The sequence below is a fragment of the Phyllostomus hastatus genome, unplaced genomic scaffold (genome assembly GCF_019186645.2).
Source record: "Phyllostomus hastatus isolate PE091 unplaced genomic scaffold, TTU_PhHast_1.1 phas_contig_113, whole genome shotgun sequence".
Lineage (NCBI taxonomy): Eukaryota > Metazoa > Chordata > Mammalia > Chiroptera > Phyllostomidae > Phyllostomus > Phyllostomus hastatus.
The window spans coordinates 8,374,324-8,382,997 of record NW_025333530.1 but is presented as its reverse complement, the minus strand read 5'-3'; the positions used below and the strand labels follow the sequence as shown (position 1 = coordinate 8,382,997).

Below are 8,674 nucleotides of genomic sequence, written 5' to 3'. Positions count from 1 at the left end.
CATAACCCATACATATGCTGTCTACAAGAGACCTACCTCAGGATAAAAGATCTACACAGACTGAAAGTGAAGGGCTGGAAACAAATTTTCCAAGCAAATGGGAAAAAAGAAAAGCCGGGTAGCAATACTCATATCAGACAAAATAGACTTTCAAGAAGGGGCCATAAAAAGAGACCCAGAAAGTCACTTCATGATATTCAAGTGAAGAATCCACCAAGAAGACATAAATGTTGTAAATATATATGTACCAAACATAGGAGTACCCAAATACATAAAGAAAATCTTGGAGGACTTAAGGAAAGATATTGACAGAACACAATTATAGTAGGGGATGTTAACACCCCACTGTCAAAAATGGACAGATCTTCAAACAAAATATCAACAAAGATATTGTGGCATTGAACAGTGCCCTGCATAAGATAGACTTAACTGATATATACAGAGCCGTCCATCCCAAAGAAGCTAAATACACATTCTTTTCAAATTCATATGGAACATTTTCAAAGATAGACCACATGATAGGACACAAAACAAGACTTAACAAATTCAAGAAAATTTAAATCATACCAAGCATTTCCTCAGATCACAAGGGACTAATCACAACTCTAAGGAAAAAAACCCAAAACACTCAAAATCATGGAGATGAATAGCATGCTATTAAACAATGAATGGGTCAAGAATGATATTAGGGAAGAAATCAAAAGGTTTCTGGAAACAAATGAAAATGAACTCACAACAACCCAAAACTTATGGGACACAGCCAAGGCAGTCCTGAGAGGGAAGTTCACAGTGATACACACCTATCTAAAAAAGACAAACATTTCAAACAAACAACCTAACCCTACATCTACAAGAATTGGAGAAACAACAAAAGAGACAGCCCAGAGCAAGTAGAAGGAAGGAAATAACCAAGATCAGAGCAGATTTAAATGATATAGAGACTAAAAGCACAATTCTAAGGATCAATGAATCCAGGAGCTGGTTCTTTGAAAACATAAACAAAATCAACAAGCCTTTAAGCAGGCTCATCAAGAAAAAAAAGAGAAAAGACCCAAATAAACACAATTAGAAGTGAAAGAGAAGAGATTACAATTGATACCACCGAAATACAAAGGATGGTAAGAAATTACTACGAAGAACTGTATACCAAGAAATTTGAAAACCTAGGTGAAATGGACAAATTTCTAGAAAAATATAATTTTCCAAAACTCAATGAAGAAGCAGAAAGCCTTTATAGACCAATAACAGCTGATGAAATTGAAGCAGTAATCAAAAAACCCCCAACACACAAAAGCCCTGAACCAGATGGCTTCACAGGAGAATTTTACAAAGCATTTAAGGGAGAGCTAACCCCCATCCTTCAGAGATTATTCCAAAAAATTCAAGAAGATGAAAGAATCCCAAACTCTTTTTATGAAGCCAGCATCATAATAATCCCAAAACCAGATAAAGACACAACAAAGAAAGAAAACTCCAGGTCAATATCGATGATGAACATAGACACTAAAATCCTCAACAGAATAATGGCAAACCACATCCAACAATACATTAAAAAGATCACACATCATGACCAAGTGGGACTCATCCCAGGGATGCAAGGATGGTACAATATTCACAAATAAATAAATGTAATATATCACATAAACAAAATGAAAGACAAAAATCATGTGATCATATCAATAGATATGAAAAAAGCATTTGACAAGGTACAGTACCCATTTATGATAAAAACACTCAGCAAAGTGGGAATAGAGGGAGCATTCCTCAACCTAGTAAAGGCCATATATGAGAGACCTACAGCCAACATCATACTCAATGGGCAAAAGCTTAGAGCTTTCCCACTAAGATCAAGAACAAGACAAGGATGCCCACTTTCACCTCTCCTACTCAACATAGTATTGGAAGTCCCAGCCACAGCAATCAGACAAGAAAAAGAAATAAAGGGCATCCAAATTGGAAAGGAGGAAATAAAACTGTGATTGTTTGCAGATGACATGATAGTATACATAGAAAACCCTATAGACTCCACCAAAAAAACTACTCAACCTAATGAATGAATTTGGCAAAATAGGGGGATTCAAAGTCAATAATCAGAAATCAAAAGCATTTTTGTACACCAACAATGAAATATCAGAAACAGAAATCAGGGGGAAAAGTTCCATTTGATACAGCAACAAGAAAAATAAAGTACCTAGGAATAACCCTAACCATAGAGGTAAAAACCTATACTCAGAAAACTATACAACACTGAAGAAAGATATTAAGGAAGACACAAACAAATGGAAGCATATACCATGCTCATGGATTGGATGAATTAACATCATCAAAATGGCCATACTACCCAAAGTGATTTATAGATTCAATCAATTCCTATTAAAGTACCAGTGACATATTTTACAGACATAGAACAAACATTTCAGAAATTTATATGGAATCATAAACAACACCAAATAGCTGTAGCAATTTTGAGAAAGAAGAACAAAATAGGATCACAATACCTGATATCAAACTGTATTACAAGGCCACTGTAATGAAAACAATCTGGTACTGGCATAAGGACAGATACATAGACCAATGGAACAGAAAGGAGAGCCCAGAAATAAACACAAGTCTCTAAGGTTGATTAATGTTTGGCAAAGGGGGCAGCAACATAAAATGGAGTAAAAATAGCTTCTTCAGCAAATGGTGTTGGGAGAACTAGACAGCTATGTGCAAAAAAATGAAACTCCAGCACCAACTTATACCATACACAAAAATAAATTCAAGGTGGATAAAAGAGTTATATATAAGCCGTGACACCATTAAAGTCCTAGAAGAGAACATAGGCAGGAAAATCTCAGATATTACACACAACAACATTTTTACTGATAGGTCCCCTAGAGCAAGGGACATAAAGGAAAGAATAAACAAATTGGATCTCATCAAAATGAAAAGCTTCTGCATGGCTAAAGAAAACAGTATTAAAATAAAAAGAGAACCAACTGTATGGGAAAACATAATTGCCCATAATACCTCAGACAAGGGTTTAATCTCCAAAATATATAAAGAACTTACACAACTCCACTCTAAGAAGATAAGCAACCCAATTAAAAAATGGGCAAAGGACTTGAACAGACACTTCTCCAAGGAGGACATACAGAGGATCCAGAGACATGTGAAAAGATGCTCAATATCGCTAGCTATCAGAGAGATGCAAATTAAAACCACAATGAGATACCACTTCACACCAGTCAGAATGGCCATCATAAACAAAGCCTCAAACAACAAGTGTTGGAGAGGTTGTGGAGAAAAGGGAACCCTAGTGCACTGTTAGTGGGACTGCAGACTGGTACAACCACTATGGAAAACAGTATGGAATTTTCTCAGAAAACTAAAAGTGGATCTGCCTTTTGACCCAGCAATTCCACTGCTGGGATTATACCCTAAAATCCTGAAACACCAATCCAAAAGAACCTATGCACCCCAATGTTCATAGCAGCACAATTTACAATAGCCAAGTGTTGGAAGCAATCTAGGTGCCCATCAGTAAATGAATATATCAAAAAATGATGGTACATTTACACAGTGGAATTCTATGCAGCAGAACGAAAGAAGGAGCTCCTACCCTTTGCAACAGCAAGGATGGAAATGGAAAGCATTATGCTAAGTGAAATAAGCCAGGCAGTGAGGGACAAATACCATATGATCTCACCTTTAACTAGAACATAATCAACAAATGAAAAAAAGAAAACAAAATATAACCAGAGACATTGAAATTAACAACAAGCTAACAATAGCCAGAGGGGTGTGGGGAGGGGACAATGGTGGAAAGGTTTTCAGGAACTAGTATTAAGGACACATGGACAAAACCAAGGGCAGGGGTTGAAGCAAGGGAGGGAGGTGGGTTTGGCTGGGCTGCAGGGGAGTGGTGGGGGAAAATTCAGACAACTGTACTTGAACAACAATCAAATAATTTTAAAAAATAAATGGAGAGGTGTTCATGGATAGGATGATTCAATATTGACAACATGTCAGTTCTTCACAATTTGACCTATTGATTTAATGCTATACAACCAATCAAAATCCAAGCAAGTTATTTTGATTTTAAAGTTTATATGGAGAGGAAAAGGATACAATAGCCAACATAATATTGAAGGAAAAAAACAAAGTTGGAAAACTGGCACTACCCCACTTCAAGACTTACTATAAAGATACAGTAATCGAGACAGTTGCAGTACCAGCAAAAGAATAGACAAATGCACCCACAGAACAGAATAGAGAGCCCAGAAATAGACCCACATAAGTACAGTCAACTAATCTTTAACAAAGCAACAGTCTTTTTAACAAATGGTGTGGAACAACTTGATATCCACGTGCAAAAAAATATATATGTATATAGATACAGACCTTTTTACCCTTCACATAAATTAACTTGAAATGGATCACATACCTAAATGTAAAATGCAAACTATAAAATTCTTAGAAGATAACATAGGAAAAATCCTAGGTGACCTTGGATATGGCAATTACTTTTTAGATACATCATTAAAGACTTGACCTGTGAAAGAAAGAAATAATAAACTGGAATTAAAATTAAAACTTCTGCTCTGAAAAATAGAATGTCAAGAAATGAGAAGACAAGCCACCAACTGGGAGAAAATATGTGGAAAAACTAAGCATATTCTTATTATATGATCCAGCAATCACACTTCTTGTTATATACTCAAGCAGTTGAAAACTTATATCCACACACAAAAAAACTGCACACTGATGTTTATAACAACTTTATTCATAATTGCCAAAACTTGAAAGCAACCCAGATGTCCTTCAATAGATGAATGGAATCATAAACTGTGGTCTATCCAGACAATGGGGTATTATTCAGTGTTAAAAAGAAATGAACTACCAAGCCATGAAAAGACACAGAGGAAACTAAAAAATGTATTACTGAGTGGAAGAAGCCAATATGACCAGGCTACCTATGTATGATTTCAACTATATGACATTATGGGAAAGGCAAAACTACAGCAACAGTAAAAATATCAGTGATTGCCAGAGGTTAGGGAGGAAGGCGGATGAATTAATGGAGCACAGAGGATTTATAGGGCAGTCAAAATACTCTGCATGATACTGTGATTGTAGATATATATATATATCATTATACATTTGTACAAACCCGTAGAATGTAAAAACCAAGGCTAAACCCTAATGTAAAGTATGGTCTTTGAATGATAGTAATGTGCCAGTGCAGGTTCATTAACTGTGACAAATGTACTGCTCTTTTGCTGTGAACCTAAAACTGCTCTGAAAAATAAAGTCTATTAAATATTTTTATAAGCTATATAGCTAAGTTAAGAATGGGGAAAGTTACTTGCTGACTACTGAAGTCTTCTAAATATAAACCTAAATGGCTGTAAATATGATTGCAAAGTAAATATAAATATCAGAAGTAATTTTTTTAAAGAAAAGACATGTGATGTAAAAATAATGTTTTATAATGGAGTAATAATTCAGATGAACAGTCCTGATAGAAACAACTAAACATTTCAGAAAGGTATTTACTAAATCCCTTTAAAGGCAGAGAAGGCCTGACAACAGACTAGAGAAGTAATAAGCCAAATATAAGTAAGGTTGGACACCCAGTCACAGAAACAGAACAATAAAGCAGTCTTTGTTCTGAGGGTGTCTATCTGTCTCTGAAAACATGAACTTCACTTTTGACATCAAACTTCAGTGCCTGACCTAGACAAAGGGGCAGATGTCACATCAACATTTATCCAGTGACACTTCCTACATAAAGATCAGATCCCAAAAGACTGTATCCTTCAAGACACGGCTGAACTGGAAGTAAAAAATTCCTTACCACCACCCCAGAATATTAGTAGGAAAGTTGCTTTGGTACTGATCACAAAAACTTACTTGAGAAGTTATAAACACAAGCAGCTCTTAAACAGATTTGTAGCTGAAATTCACATAATTTGGTTGGCGATTGGAAAAAAAAAGAAAAGAAAACCTTGTGGTGTAAATTTAATTTAACCTGGTCCTAGTCTGGTAGTTTCCCTAAGCATGCAGAAGTAAAACTAAGTCCTCTTTGAAGAATGCATCCTCATGCTATGCCTCAAACAGTCCCTAAAAATATCTATGAGGGCAAAGATATTCACACAGTCAAAAATAATAAGACAGTTAAAGGAATGAGAACCAGCAGAGACAACAAAAAGCAGAAACAGATCCACAAAGATTTCAGGTATTAGAATTATCTGGCTATATAAAATATAATCACCCTTGCTATATTTAAAGAATTAAGGACCAGTTTTAAATATCTGCAATAATTCTCTGCAAGGAAACTATAAAAATTATATCATATTTTTTTTAAATAAATAGAATATTTAGGAACTTCTTGGAATAAAAACAATGGATGGGTGGATATAACAGCTGACAGACATAATAGCTAAATAAAGAACTTGTGAATTAGGTAGGACAGAAGAAATGATTCAGAACATAGAACAGAGTCCCAGCAAGAAAATGGATAGAGAATACAGGAGTGGCAATATTTGAAATTATGATAGCTAAGAATTTTACAGAATTAATGAAAGACACCAATACACTGATTTAAGAAGCCAAATAAATCCTATGGATGAATAAAAGGAAATCCATACTCAGTTCCAACATAGATAAACTGAAGAATATAAAATAAAAATTCTTTTGATCCTAGAAGACAGGTTACTTCAAAGGAGCAATGGTGACAGTGATGACCAGCTTCCCAACAGCAACAGCCACACTCAAAAGTCACAGTGTTATTTCTGTGTACCTAAAAGAAGCAAGAATCTGTCTAGAATTCTATTTATGCCCCCCCAAAAAATATTTTTTAAATGAGGGAGAAAAAGCATCTTCAAAAAATGAGAGAGAAAGAAAGACATGTTCAGACCAACAGTAACTGAGAACGCACCAGGAGCAGACCTCAACCAAAGGAAATTCTAAAGATATACCTCAGGTAGAAAGTAATCTCAGACAGAAGGACAAAAATTGAAGCAGAAATGAAGAACTCAGAATATAGTGAATATGAAGGTAAATTTAATTACTGGCTATCTAAAACAATATAATTAAATGCCTCAAGGAATAAAAAATAATTGAAATATATGACAACAATAATATACATATAAGCCAGCAGTGTGGTCAAAAAACCTAAAATAGTCTTATGCTATCAGAGGAAACTAAAGATATCAGATAACTTTACACTTTGGTCAATTACATACATATATAATACTTTCTCAGGTAACTACCAAAGGAACACAGAGTAAATGTTTCCAAACTGGCTGAAAAAATTTTTCTAATCCTCCATAAATCCAAACAAATGCAAGAAAGGAGAGTAAAAGAAACATAGAACAGAACCAACAAATGGTAACCACAAATAAGGTGGTAGATTTAAATGCAAACATATCGCTAATTACAATAAATATAACCGGACTTATTGCACCAAACAAAATCAAAGTTAGTCCATGCTGGATGGACATGGACAATGGTGTGGGGGATAGACTGTGAGAGCAGGTAATGGGCTGGGCAGAGGAGGGCAAAGGAGGAAAAAATGGGATAACGGTAATAGAATAACAATAAAAATAAGAAATAAAAATAAGTAAAACCTCACCTCTTCCAACCGCACTGGGCAGGGGACTGTGGCTATGGGCCACATGATCCGTGGGCAGAGGAAGAACACCAGCTCTGTGTTCCCCGCGCACGCGAAACACTGCAAGGGCGCTGTGCTTCCGCACACCATGGCCTTCAAAGAGCTGCGGGGCTACCTCGAAGGCATTGTTAAGGATGTCATACATGACCCCGGCTGCGGCGTGCACCTAGCCAAGTGGTCTTCTGGGGTCCGTGCAGATTTGAGCAGTGGACAGAGCTGTTCATTGCCTGCGAAGGAATCCACAATGGCCACTTTGTGAACTGAGGAAAGAAGTCTCAGCTGATGCCTGGCAATGTGCTCCCGCTAGGCACCATGCCTGATGGCACCAATGTCTGTTGCCTGGAGAAGAAACCTCATAACGGGGGCAAGCTGGCCTGTGCCTCCAGGAACTATGCCACCGTCATCTCCCACAACCCCAAGACCAAAAAGACCGGAGTGAAGCTACCCTTAGTTCCAGGAAGGTCATTTCCTCAGCCAACAGGGCTGGGGTCAGTGTGGTGGCAAGAGGTTGCCACATTCACAGGCCTATCCTGAAGGCCATCTGTGCCTACCACCACACACAGAGATGCCCCTGCTGGACACAAAGTGGGTCTCATCGCTGCCTGCCAGAGTGCGCATATATGGGGAACCAAGACTGTGCAGGAGAAAGAGAACTAGGGGCGAGGGCTCAATAAAGTTTGTCCTCCTGCCAAAAAAATACATACATACATACATATGTAAATAGCTTCCTATATCAATCTTGCAAGAATGTGTCAAAACCATTAGGATATAGAAAAATTGAGAACAAAAAATAGTGTTTATTTAGGCATTTATTTAATGATTATTTAATACCAAACATGTATTTTATGCATTTTCTTTAATATCACAATACAACTTTCTGAAGTACTGTATATATTTAAATGTTTCTAATACTTACAGGTAACCAATAACATAATTTAAAATAGGACATATTTTCCAAATCACTGAAGAATATAAAAGGATATAAAATATATTCCATATAGCTCAAGATAGAGG

The 8,674-nt window shown here is 36.4% G+C and overlaps 1 pseudogene; it reads left to right on the top strand.

The window, feature by feature from the left end:
- Positions 1-7,655: 7,655 nt before the first annotated feature.
- LOC123819497 lies at positions 7,656-8,317 on the top strand (annotated as a pseudogene).
- Positions 8,318-8,674: the final 357 nt, after the last annotated feature.